Genomic DNA, 15122 nt, shown 5'->3' with positions numbered 1-15122 from the left:
TTCCAAAGGGACTAAAAAGCTATCCCAGACAATTTAGTAGGTTGCCCTACTACGAGCACTTACAAATTGTGCATTTGTTTGATATTATGCATATTGGAAAGAATATAATAGAGACATTGTGAAAAATATTGGATGGAAGGCGTGACAAAGAAAAAATTGTCAAAATTTGTAATGACATACATGAATCCAATCATGCATTGAAGAATTTCATTCACTCAAATAGTAACAGAGATCATATTAATATAAGTGCCCTTCCTTGGTTATTAACGGAGCAACAAAGTGATGCCATAAAAGAAGTCATACGAAAAATTTGATTTCCCACAAGATTTTCTGCGAACATAAACAATCTCATAGAAAAAAAAAGTGAATTTGGGCTAGGGCTCAAAATGCATGATTGGCATACTTTCATCAAGGTAATTTATGTTCTTTTGTATTTACAATATATTCATAAACTACGTGAACTGTTCATTATGTTATGTTAGAAAATAATGAAATGATTGGTTTATAATTACTGCAATACGTGCTTCCTCTATCTCTCCCAGAGCACTTCAACAATAACATCAAACAAGTGATATACGATCTTGGAAAATATATGAGGTAAGCAGTAATATCTGTTCAATTTGTTGTATATATTTATTATATTCGCAATTTGTTTTTCTTGCTATGTAATCTATTGTATATTATTTTGTAAAGTCTAGTATCTATATATTTTTTGTGACTTGAATCTCTTAATGTAGGTGATTGTCATCTAAAGAAATCCATAAAGAAGATATAAACTATTGGAAGAGAAGAATTCCTGATTTACTATGTGAAATGCAAAAGTGTCTACCTCCAACTTTTTTCAGTGCACAAGAACACTACCTCATACACCTAGTTGAGGAGATTGAATTGTGTGGACCTGTACACACTAGGTCAATGTGGATGGTTGAGAGGCATTTGAAATCTTTGAATTCTTTGGTTTGACAAAGAGCACATCCTGAGGGTTCTATGGTATACAAGACTATGGTGTACATTACTGAATATCTTCCAAAATTTGCATCAAATATCCATGTAGATCGCATTTGGGATCTCGAGCCTTTTAAAAAATTAGAAGAGGACTACTTGATGGGGAAAGGTACATTGAGGAAAGTGAGAGGTAATAAATCATAAGATGTTATTGTAATAAATTATTTCTTAATCTTCAAAATAAATCGGTTGTAAGTTGTCTATTTTTTTTTTGTACAAGTGCTCGAAAGTGGGATGCACTACATTTGTATATTGCAAACAATCTTGATTGGATGACAGTATGGATTGAACGATGTCAACATTCTGGTCGCACATTAACATGGGAAGGTGTATCTTCATTTGTTAAAGAAGCTCATCGTAATGGAGATTCCAATGTTACGCAAAGGGAAATAGATTTAGCACATGGTTCAAGAGATTTCTAGGTAGATACAAATTTATTAATCACTCATATTTTTATCAACTCATGATACAATAATTTTGACATGTTTCACATATTATTGCAGGTTAAACACCACAAGGCTATGTTCTATAATGGTCAAAAATTTTGCGTCAAAGTGTTGGATGACATGAAGAAAACTTGTGATTCAGAAATAACTGCAGTCTTTCAAGTGACTAATATTTCATCTAGAAATGACTTACATCCTCAAGAGTCTGAAAATCGATACTATGGCATTTTGGATGATATACTTTAGTGTGACTTTAGTTCCTTCAAATTAGTACTCTTCATTGTCAAATGGTATAGGCTACGACTTAATCCAAATGATCCTGATAGAACTATTATTGAACATGATAATGGATTTACAATGGTTAATACAAGGTCATTTGAGCTAGTTGGGGATGAGCCTTATGTTCTTCCAAGCCAATGTGAGTAGGTATTTTACTCAGAGGTTCCTCATAAATCGGGTTGGTCATTTGTTGTTGGACATGAACCAAGAGGAAGGCCAATAAAGTATAATGTGATGGAAGAAGAAGATACCGAAGAAGTAGAAGATGATGTAGATAGTGATCACGATCGACAGTTATTGGATCATGTTCCTGAAAAAAAATTTCATGACGAAGAAGAAGAAGATGATGAGGATGATGCTGCTACTGATGATGATGATGAAGATGACATTGATTTTGATGGTGATGATGTTGATGATGATGATGATGACAATGATGGTGAGGATGATGATGATGATGGCGATGATGATGACGATGAGGATGATGATGATGATGATGATGATGATGACGACAAAAAGGATGATGATGATGGAATTTAGAGGTATGCCATCAATCCTTAATCTATTTAATATTCATTTCTTGATAGAAATGTATTTGTATTATATATATTGTTACATAGTTTATTCATTATCTATTTAAAAGCTACAAGTTTCAACTACAAATAGAATACTGCTAATCTAAATTAACTATTAATCTAAATTAATTAAATAAAACTATTTAAAACACATATTGATGCGTGTTTTTATTGAGCCTTATTTTTTTCAAGTCAAAAGCATTTGTAAGTGTTTAGTTTAGAAAAGGGAATTCATTAAATATCTATTAAAGGGAGTTGTACCTAGAATAAAATTCATAGGGAAAACATAATATAAGTGCTTACCCAATTTGTAGGTTAATAATTTTGCCTCTGTAGGCGATGCAGAGACCCTAGGTGGACTTGCAATCATTCATAACAAGAGGGACTTCCATAGTGTTCTCACAACACCAACCAAGCATCTTCATAAGATCCCTCTCCTTGATCCAAGCCAACTCCATAACCTATCAGAGTGCACACAAAATCCTTATTCCACCTTAGGCTCTACATCTTTGGAATGATCCCATGAATGTGCCTCAATCCTCATCCAAGCAATCTAATCAACAAACTATTAAATGCTCACAATGCCTCAATAGGCGCCAAACTTGACTTCACCTTAACTAGGTGTTTCCTCCACCTCCACACACATCAAAAAACTTCAAATAGCATGTCCCCAAGGTGACTAAGCCCTGAACTCATCAGCTGATACAAAAACCCAATTTTAGCCCTTCACTAGGCCTACTTCCCTAGTAGGCTTATAATGTGAGCCCGATTTAAGTGTTTTATTGTTTACATTTAATGTTTTTAATTTTTATGTGATGCTAATGATGGATGTGATTATGATTATGATGTGATTATGCTCACGATAATTGAATTACATTTGCAGGAAACTAAACCCCTTTCAGGAGCATCCCGCATAGTCTCATGGATCGACAGGTATAAGTCAATACTCCTTATAGACACTCTATTTAATACATTTATCAATAGTAAGATTGATGTCTTCTAAGATCTCTCCCATTTGCAGGTACCAGCGAACAGGTATTTGTCAAAAGTGTCTTCCTCGAGTGAGGGAAATATAGGAATAGAAGAGGAAAGTGAAACATGTAGTTTATCTAGAATATGGAGATTAACTAGAGGTCAAAGGACTAGAAGGAAATTAAATAAATGCATGAAATTTTTCCTTGCTCAAGGGGGGTCATGTTCTTATGATGATGAGACAGAAGGCAACATCGAGGTGCCCTTGAGGTACCAACATCTATAGAAACATTGGGTACCCAAGGAACTTCCTCCAATAAACACTGATTTTTGTGTTAACGAGAGGATATATCGCATAGCACCATCATCATTACATGGTTTGGACCTATTTTCTATGGACGACATAAAGATGTCTTACAACAAAGTTTTTGAATTGATGGAGTATTTTGGACCATGTTACAATTACAAAAGTTGGATGCATATTGTTCAATATAAAAAAGGTAAGTGTAGGTATGCCCTCTAGGCAAATTATATACAACAGAAAGACAATGATCAAAGTAAAAGTGTGGCTATATACATTGATGGAAAGCCAAAAGCAACAGGGAATATTGTGGGTTTTATAAATAGTACATGACCTGGGTCAACTATAAAGCAACCCAATTGCATATTTGAGGTGCACGAGGGAAATTGTGTATTCATCTGTGCAATAAAATCAATACGTGCAGGGGAAGAGCTTCTTATTGATTACAATTTGAATAGCATACATACAAATGAGGCTACTATCATGGGGGTGGTACATACTATTAAACCAACTTCTAATCAATGACTCTAACATACCATTTAGTCAATAAATTTTTGGCTAACATTTTTATACTTGATCTTTGACATAGGGGCACAATATGGAGCAACCGCCCAGAGGGGATGCTAGCGATGTTCCCGGCTCATCTACACATTAGTAGGTAAAACTCATTGTAATTGTGAAAACTAGATAGAAGCAAAATGTTATTTTTTAAATGTTGTTTTCTTCATTTTTTTGGAGTAATTTTGATAATACTAATACTATTTTTGTCACAGAGGGCTAGTGGTCGGAGGGAGGAAAAGGAACCTGTAGTCCTTGATCAGTAGCCCCCCCCTAAGGAGGACCCTTTCTATATTGATTTAGCAGACATTGATGACTGGATCGGTTCGACTAAAAAGTTTCTAAAGAAAATTGGCAGAGAAATTCTACGTTTGGCAACCATAAAGTCTACTACTCGAGAAATAAGAGATAGGGAATCTGAATTGATGCACACCTCTAAAACCTTAAAAGTAAGTATTAATGAAATTTTTAATTATAACAAGAGTTCAATAATGGTTTTTATGTTATGCTCTTTTATGGCATTAATTAAATATGGATTTTTTGTGTTTACAGAGTTTTTTGTGTGATTTCGAGCCTTGTTCCCATGATGAGAGTGCTATAGGTGGTTCAAGTAGATCACATGTTCCATTCCCCACTTTTTTTTTCCATTGAATATATATAAGAATGATCATAATCATTGACAATACATGCTCGAATAATCCTTTTTTTTAATGCTCTAACAATCTTGTCCATGCTAGTCCACATGTTCTATATTTATGCATGCTTTAACAATTTTATTCTTCAGCTTCACATCAATTGAATCCTATGATGATGCTGCCTCCATCTAGGACAACCAAAATCTCTTTCCGACTGCTGAGTCAACAACACACAACTTACAGGCATCGAATGTTGCACCATCTACTGGTACACAAATCCCTCTTTTTCTCTCTTATGATAGCAACAAATAGTTTTTTTTTTTACAACTTTTTAACATCAATTATCATTTTTTCTTTTATACTTCGTGACAAAGACTTATGAAACTTATGAAACTTTTTACAATAGGAGCTGCATCATCATTTCTTGGATGTTCCTATGTTCCTAGTATGGGAACGGTGAAGGATGTCATATTGATTGTCAGCCACGATGAAGGCATTCCATTAAAAGTAGCCAAAGTTCCAAGTACTTTAAGGTTATTATTATTCTATAGTGATATAATAGTAATTTAGTTTTTGATCACTCTTCATCGACTAATGATCCCATGATTGTTTTGTAGGGAATGATGTTTTTTGGAGAAAACTTGGTGATGAGTGTTTACGAATATTCGGGCCCACCCTACGTACCTAGTGGAACATCATATCCTAACTAAAACCCCAAACCACTATTTTGATTTCATATCATTGCTATAATAGTTTTCCTTTTCATCCATTTCTTGAACTATATTAAAGGTAGCTTCACTTCATTTATGAGTCTAACATGTTTTTTTTTACTTAAAAGGTGGAATAACCAAGACAAACCATTGAAGGATGATCTTATAGAGAGCATGACCCAACTCTTTAGACCTCATGCATTCGAGAGAAACAAGCTCCTTGAAAAAGCTGGTTTATGTTTGAAGTATATTAGGGACCAGTACAAAAAAAATTTATGGGATAACCCCAGGTACGAGCATCCGCCCTATGTTCTTGAGGCTGAGTAGCAGGCTCTGATTTTGGATGGAAAGTATAAAGCTGATAAGAAAAATAATATTACACCAGTGGAGAGTACATCAAGGTATGTGATACTATTGAGAATCTAATTATGTACTAATTAATCTCTATATTTATACTATCTAACATATTTCAAACTTTTCATAGATTGCCTGACACATCAAAGGCAACAAAGGCAAGACTAGAAAAGCACGGGACACACAAGCCTGGCTCTGGTGGTTTTTTGAAACTTCAAGCAAGAGTTATAAGTATTAGTAAATGAAAAATTGTATCAAATTTTTTATATAATATGATAGGAAATTCTAGGATAGACTAGCTTTTTTATGCTCCTGATCCTCAACTTGGATCTCAATGTTCCTCTACACCAATATATGATGGAGAGTAACATGATTTGGAAGCACCAACAAACTCCTAGCACCTTGGAACAAATAAGAAATTCAAGTTATCACCTCAATCCTTTGTTCTCCACAAGAACATTCAAGGCTTGATTCACCTTCAAACAAGGAACTAATCTGCTGTTACAATTGTTCCTTTAATTCATGGACACAACTCATCACATAAGGCTGCATACTAGTTACTTCTCCCTTGTACCATTCAAGGCCTCATACACCCAACCTTGACACCAAGTGTTTTGGACAACTCCAACCCTCTAACATAAATGGAAACCAAAACAAACATCAACACAACCCAAAACAAATCAGGTCTAAGGCAAACTTGCTGTTACCAGTCATAGGGCAGATTGCAACACTTGAGCTTTATTCTACACACCCAACCAAGAGTGCAATTGGATCCTTTAGGACTCCCAAACACCAAAGACAGTTTAGAACAACTCCAACATGACCAAACTAAGGTGTAACAAGGATTGGAAACCCTGCTAACTATTTACCATTTCCTTTTGATATTTTAACTACCCTCCATTGGTTGATGAAACAATGCAAGTAAAATTCACCATACCATGCAAAAATGTAGGGCTTAGAGTTCAAGAGATGCCTCACAGAAGAGGATAAGAGAATTGGCTTCCAACAAGGCTATAGAGCCATGGCTGAACAACTACGAGCTGAAATTAGTGTGGAAGGTTCTAATAATGATGCATCTAAGCCACAGGTAAATAAGCTAAATGAAATTTATTTCAAATTGAATACTTTACCAATTAGTCTATTTGATGTTAAGTTCCAATATAAAGTGAGTATATCTATTTTAAGCAAGCAATGATAACAATGCGTAGGATGTTGGAATGTAGCTTGAAAATCCTTCTACACAATCTGTGGATGCTGAAGGTTCACATGATGTGCATCCCAGTGGTGGAGGTATACATTTGCTATTAAATTTTTTATATGTAATTGCAATTGGTGTTTGGATTAACATAACATTTTGTATAGCAGCTATAGAGGATTGAGGGATTGATGTTCATGAGCGTGTTGACATTGAGTCCAGAAAAAATGATGTGGTCAGATCAGGTAAAGAGTGCCACAGTTATGTTATTTAAAATAATTTACTACTTGTAACAATTATAATAAATTATTTTTAATTTAACTCTTTTATTTGTTATTGCAGAGGACCCCCCTTTGCAACAACATGGGAATTTGAGATCATCAAGAACAGAGAACAGAACAACTAATGAGGGGGGAATTGATGATGAGACTGATGCTCCTCTTAGAGCTTACATAGAAAAAAGAAATAGAAAGAAAAAAAAGAAATGATTGTCATCTACATACCTTAATTGATAATGACTGAATTTTATGTCTCAATGAATTTAATTATGTGCTAATGAATGTTCATGAATTATGTGTTAATGTAGAATATTGATGAATGTTGCATGTTAACAAATCTAATGTGTTAATGAATGTTATCATGTGATATTGATTGAATGTTACATTTTATTAATGGTTGAAAGAATGAATGAATGTTAGATGTTAACGAGGAATGCAGAGTGATGTTAGGGGGAGGGGGGTGGGGCCAAATGAGCTTCCACCTTCACGTGGTTGGCCCTGTTTAGTAGAGAATATTAAACTATTCTCGAAACAAAGTGAAGCTCAATAAGATACTAAATATTTCTCTATTTTGTCCTATGTTTAGATCTATAACACTATGTCTTGCTAAGGCCCCTTTCAAGTGGAAGGACACGAGCATCTTTTACATAGATGCAAATTTTATAGGATCTATTGATGATTGCAAGTAACAATTGGGTATACTGTCAACATGAGCTCAAGAGCAGTTTCCTAGGTTTGTAAGAAGAAGATTACAAGGAAGCACATTGAACAATATGGAAAAAAATCTGGTGTTATAGAATCTGAGGTGATGTTTTTATTTTCTCCTATCCATCTCCAACAATATACTGCAATGCTCAATGTTTTGAAGATGGTGAAGAATCCACCGATGTATGAATGATTCAAACACATTAAGTTTTATTTTCATTAACATGTACTGCTTGATTAAATGTTTTCTGTTGGATTCACATTGGATGACATTTACATCTTATTCTAGATTGGTTCTGGCAAGACATACACCATGGGCACTGGTTATGTAGAAGATGAGGAGATAGGAATTATTCCTCAAGTTATGGAGGTGATATTCAGAAAAATTGAAACATTGAAAAATCAAGCATAATTTCACTTAAGAGTTTCATTCATTGAGGTATGCTTCAATGCTCCTTTATTGTACTATTTGTTCCAGTTTTCTTCCTTATCTTCATTAGTCATGATACTCAATTTGTTTATCCTTTTTTATCTCTCCTTTCTATATGTTGTTATTTAAACCTCAGAAAATTACTTTATTACATTAGCTGCATTCCTCTTGGGCTAAAGAGAGACACTTCTTGTCATGTGGCCCTTCTCTACATGGTATAGTATTATTTCTTGAGAAATGTAAATTAGGCTCCTGATGTATTTAGTATGTATTATTTAATTGGTGAATTTAAGCAGGAATAATCAATGTTTCCTTTCACTTGCCCTTTTCTTTGTGCTAAGAGGCACAATTTAAATCCCAAATCAGCTTGGGCTTTTTTTTGTATAGGTGAAGGTATGCGTGGATAACTTTGAAGGTCAAAATTAATAGGGGTAAAATGAGTAGAACAAATTCAAATAAGATAGCATATTCAAGCCTCAATGGAAACCTAGAATATATCAAAAAGAAAGTAGAATCTTAGTGACAGTCGCACCATAATGTATGTGTAAGAGCACAGGGATTGGACAACACAAGGTATCACATATCTTTCAAAGCATATTATATTCATGTTAAGACATATTTGTGCTAGTTTTTACTTATATTGAATTTTGATAAAGTGGATAATCTACATTCTATCTTCTCTTGTTTAAATAAAGTATCTATTTTTGTTTGGATTACCAACTTTCTATCTATTCATTACTAACTAAAACATATAGTATATTTGTATCCATATTACCTAGGACCACCTGTCAGTGTCTATCCTATAGTATAAGTCTCTTGTTTTCTAATGATCAAAATTGTTGTAGTTGTGCATTAAAACCTAAAAAGACCTATGATAACAATATCATTCCTTACCACTTTACCCTAGAAATAATCTAAGATATTTCTGTATGAGGCTTTTCAATATTTATTTTTTTGGGGTATAGTGGTTTTGTACAAATTGAGTCAAACCTTCATTTTTGAACTTTCTCAAGTTGCAATTGTTTTATAGTGGAAAGGAGACAAAAGGTCCCCTGGGTGAATATTATTAGTTCTTATTACTACAGACTAAGATTTTCCTGATTAGACTATGATTTAGGTGAAGAATTCTTGGACTGTAGTGTTTGTCTCATCGTTGGCCCTTGAGGCAGTGGCCTATTGTCCATATCTATATGTTTTTTTGAGAGAAAACAAGATTGCCTAGATATTAGAATAATATCCTCACTTAGTTCAAATAATTGAAGTTATATAACCTTAGAAATGCTTGATCCTTTAACATTTACTAAATTTGGATGGTGCATTCACCAAATGGATGTGAAGATGCATTTTTGAGTTGGAATCTCCAAGAGGAAGCAAATATGTAAGTACTGGAAGGATTTAAATTTCAAGAAAGAAAGAAGTAAATATGTTAGTGTCCATAGATTATCAAAAGCAGGTCAATGCATCTCAAGAGTACAATAGATTATAAAGAAAGTTCAAGGAGATTCCTAGAGCATCAGTTATGTCAATTGATCAAATCATTGTATGGGTTGAAGTAAACTCCTTGTGTAGGGTACAACATAGATTGATTAGCACCTTTAAGCTCATGAATTATGTCAATGTCTTTTAGACAACAACTAAGATTGTCATCCTAATTATTTATGTTGACAATCTTGTGACCATTGTAAGAAGTGAAAATTGACTTCAGGTGGATCATGATTTAAATAATTTATGATTACATATCTTATATAGTTGAATTTTTTTCCTTTAAGTTAGATGTATAACAAATCATAATCATGTAGTTGTTTCTTGGATAAAGTATCCCAAAGAGTTGATTGAAAACTTTGGGATGGCTGATAGCCAAAGAATAGTGGAAAACCATGGTTTTCCAGTTATGATTTATCATAAAAAGTTAATGAATCTCACTACATATATATGGTTTGGATCCTCATCCATCTTACAAATACCTAATTAGATGCAAGATTTTTTTCAAGTTATCTCTCCAAGATAATGACAGGACCTAGGCAAACACATCAGAAGGCAACTATATCCGTTGAGATATGTGTTGGGTACTCTAACCTTTGGACTAGAGAACATAAAGGATGATGACTTCTACCTGATTTTTTATAAAGATGCAAATTTGACAGGATCTATTGATGATTGATAGTAACAATTGGGTATACTGTCAACATGAGCTCAAGAGTAGTTTCCTAGGTTTGTAAGAAGAAGATTACAAGGAAGCACATTGAACAATATGGAAAACAATCTGGTATTATAGAATCTGAGGTGATGTTTTTATTTTCTCCAATCCATCTCCAACAATATACTGCAATGCTCAATGTTTTGAAGATGGTGAAGAATCCACTAATGTATGAATGATTCAAATACATTAAGTTTTATTTTCATTAATTAAGAGAAAAGATGCAAAATAATGAAATGGAGATGCTGTCTTTCATGATCAACTTGCAGATAACTTTATAAATTCAGCATCTCAAGCCAAATTTGCACACTTTTAAACTGGACTCTTAGTAATTGAATTTGCACAAATTAATATTCAATGTGTATGTGTTGAGCAACTCGACATAACTTTTTTCATTATAAAACTACAGTGTTAGAAATACAGTAACAATAATCTTTACAATTCCAACTCTCTTGTTGTTTAATTACACTTTTGTATCAGACACAACTTTCAAACTACTAGTTTCTTTTGTATATTAATATGTGCACATGAAAATAATATCATGCCATTTATTTTTTAAATAGTGCATGATGCATATTTTCTCAGTACTTGCTTCAATTTATTGAAATCCATTAGGATTTTAGATTTAATGGAGCCATAGAGTATATTTCTAACTTCTACTAATTTTTTATTATAATTTTGCAGGTGCAAATTGGTACGCATTCATTTACATTTGATCATGTGTATGGCAGCACTAGTTCTCCATCATCAATGATTTTTGGAGAATGTGTTGCTCCACTTGTTGATGGTTTATTCCAAGGTTATAATGCCACAGTTCTTGCATATGGACAGGTGTGTGTCATCTCATCATGGCACCTACATGTTGGTTGATTGATTTCTTTTTTAAATCCCTTTTTCTTCTGTAATTCTATCCAACTTGGATCATAAATAATTATGTTGTAAGAAGGAATTGAATGATAACATGTTTCAATCTTTCTCAAACTGATTCCTGGCTCCATTAAAATTTAATATTGACAACACTTAAATAAAAAATATGTCAAATGATAGGTAGAGCCTATGGTTACTGTTTTGTGAAAGCAGCTTTTAAATAGACATTCCCTTGAATTTAGTTCAACTTGACTTTGATAAAATCAAAATCAATTTGGAGATACAAGCTTCTCGTCTACTATTTCACTAACCAACCAAACTAAAACAAAGCTATTTTTTGTTATTCTTTTGTGTAAGATTAGGAACTCTTTTTTTAAGGTACACTGATTACAAAACTTGTTCAATGATAGCTAAAAAAGGGGTTCATGAGATTCTGAAATGTTCTTTTTAAAAAAAAATCAGTATTGAATTATTACAAATGAATAATTAGTTTAAATATGACACAAATTAGTTCATGACATTCTATCTCCCATCACCAATATTTTTTTGGATTCATAACCCGGATGTCCATTATTTGCCTCAGTTTGTGGGTGCATAAAAGTGACATCTCCAGTCATAGATCTAATCCCTAAACATGTAAAACTAAATTTCACAGATCCAATCTCTAATCTCTAAACTTTTAAAATTTAATAAAATTCATATTCTGACTTGTTTATTATTTGACAGGTTGTTCCTGGAATCATGATTGTAACTTAGTTTCATCACAATGATCCTTATGAACTTACATGTACATTCACTAACAAGTAACTCTAGATGAAACTTTAAGTTTATTTATCACATTTCAACATTCTCACCAAAATTTGAACTAAATTATCTCATGATTGTTGCAGAGTACCACTGCTCACATGTGAAATAGGCATCTAGATTACTGAATCCTTCTTAAAATTAGTTTCATTGAATTAATATATCTTATGCTATCACTGGGTGTGTAATTTGAGCATGAGAATAATGTCATATCTATCTGCGTGTTTTGCCTAACAAACTTCTGAAATATAATTTCTATAAGTTTTTAAAATTAGAGTAGATGAATTATTCTATAGGAAAAGGTGTTGCATTTAGGCATTTATTGATAGGTTTGGACATGAACAATTTTCTATTTCTAGTAGATTATAATGATGGTAGTATTTGATTTTTTTCCATGTTTAATTTTTCTCATGATTCTTGAACTTTCAGGTTGTTGCTTCACAAGATTGGCCTAAATTTATAAAGGATGCAGGTTTGTTCTATGTATGCTCAAGCACATCTGAAAGAATTGACTCAAGAGATAACAAGATCATATGAGGGACACTGTATCTGCACTTTCAACTCCCATGCATTGCTATATATTCCATATTCTGAACAAAGGAAAAAATCATATATTCAAAAAAACACAAAAAAAACATAAAACTGTCTTTCACCAGTATGAGTATATTTATCTATATTGTTTAATTGAATCACCTATTGCTTATGAGAAGAGTCTAGTACATAAAATATTTGGTGGCCGACTCATAAGTCAGGTTGTGATTTTTAGTTGTTTATATTTTCAAAATTTTTTGTACTTTGTTAACAAGGATGAGTGAATGTAAGAAGATATCAGAAGAAGTTATTCATATCTAAACATCATCTTTTTTAATATTAGCGAGGGAATCGAGAGGGGCTTATAGATATCTCCAAGATTTACTGTTCATTTCATAAATGGGATTTTTTGAGTCACTTAAACCTTTCAAAATTATTTTTATGTTGGGAACTCTAGGTTATAGTCTTAGAAAAGTATTTTATTCCTTAACAATTGCTTCAACCTGGCTTGTAGGTGAAGTGCACAAAATGTTCTTATTGCTCAAATAAATTTGATCCTTTCTTAGATTTGAGCCTAGAGATCATTCAAGCAGATTCCTTGTTGAAAGCATTATCCCATTACACAGCAGTGGAGCAGTTAGATGGGGGTGTGAAAAGATATCAATGTGAATGATGTAAAGTAAAAGTGAAGGCTCTAAAACAACTCAAAATTGATAAAGCACCACATGTTCTTGCAATCCATCTCAAGCACTTTAGTGTAATTGGATCTAGAGGAAAAATTGACAAAAAAGTAGACTTTGGTTGTACGTTGGATCTCAAACCATTTGTTAGTAGTTCACATGTAAGTAGCCCTTACAATATTATTTGCCAGTGGATCACATTTTCAGTGGAATCTAATAATATATTTTTTGTAATATCTACTGGTTTTTTAATAAATTTTGCACATTTGAATGATATTCTAGTTTCTCTGTCTATTGATCAATCACAGGAGGGCAATTTTAAGTACACTCTTTATGGTGTTCTTGTTTATGATGGTTGGAGCACACATTCTAGTCATTATTTCTGCTTTATTCATTCATCCATAGGCATTTGGCATGCTTTAGATGATAATTGGGTATACATTTGCTACAGTTGTGAAGACATGTTTAATTTTGTGGAGCAAGCTCATTATAATTTGTGTATAATGGAATACACAAAAGAACTACAATTTTATGTAGAACTTTTTCTTTATATGGTATCACTAATTATACTGAAGTTTCTTAGATTGATTGAATTTATTCTTATGACATTTTGTACTCTAGGTCTATTCAGTCAGTGAGAAAAGTGTGCTTTCCCAGAAAGCTTACATGCTATTCTATATACGAGATAAGAAAACTAGCATTCAAATAGCAGGTGGGTTTGAATCTTAGTATAATGGCTCTAAACTAAAGAAGAGGGTGTCATTGAACATTGGACATCCAAAGGAAAACCACTTATAAGATTCATATGCCCCCCAGGTGATAGAAAACATGCATTCTTTCCAAATGACAACAATCTCTTTTAGTGTTGCAGGTGTAAACAAGATACCCCAATAGGTAGAAAATTTGTCAAATGTCAATTTCATTTCATAAAGTCTAGAAAAGAACACAAGTTCTAGCCAGTCATGCAGTAAATCTAGATCATCAGCAGATCATGATGCTACATTACAGATGGTACCTCCAAGAACCAATGGTATTCAAACAAATAATGCCTTCTAGTCAAGTCATGCCATAAGTAATGGATGCACATTGAATGGGTCTAGTAATAATGTTAAGAAGTAGGAATCTGAAACAAAGGGAACTGATTCTATGGGTAATTTTAATGATATGGTTGTTAGACATTCTTGGAACTGTGATGTGAGAAATGATAATGAGAACTATATTGGTAGTAATTCTGAAGCTTATTAAAAAATTAATGGTAATAGATCATGAGAATGTCAAACATTCTACAAATGGTTTGACATGTATTATTACTCGGCATCATGCTACGAAACTTCCAAAAAATGATTCAAATGGTAAACTTGTAGCTAGTGAGCATCTAGAGAATGGTAGTGTGGTCCACAATTCTATAGATAATGAGAGTGAGGCTACTAAGCTCCTATCCCTGGAAGATGGTTCCTTATTTCAGGTGCTTGTTTTTTGTATTAATGCTGTAGTGTATATGTTCATTTTTGAGAAAATTGCTTTTAGTCCTAATGAATCTTATATGTTCCTTTTGGCAGGGAGGCAGAAATGGTACTTTTCTCTATAAGGGAAGGGAAATGAA

Source organism: Cupressus sempervirens, chromosome 10 (genome assembly GCF_028749045.1).
Source record: "Cupressus sempervirens isolate cs-2001-9-10 chromosome 10, ASM2874904v1, whole genome shotgun sequence".
Classification (NCBI taxonomy): domain Eukaryota; kingdom Viridiplantae; phylum Streptophyta; class Pinopsida; order Cupressales; family Cupressaceae; genus Cupressus; species Cupressus sempervirens.
This window is presented reverse-complemented; position numbering follows the sequence as displayed.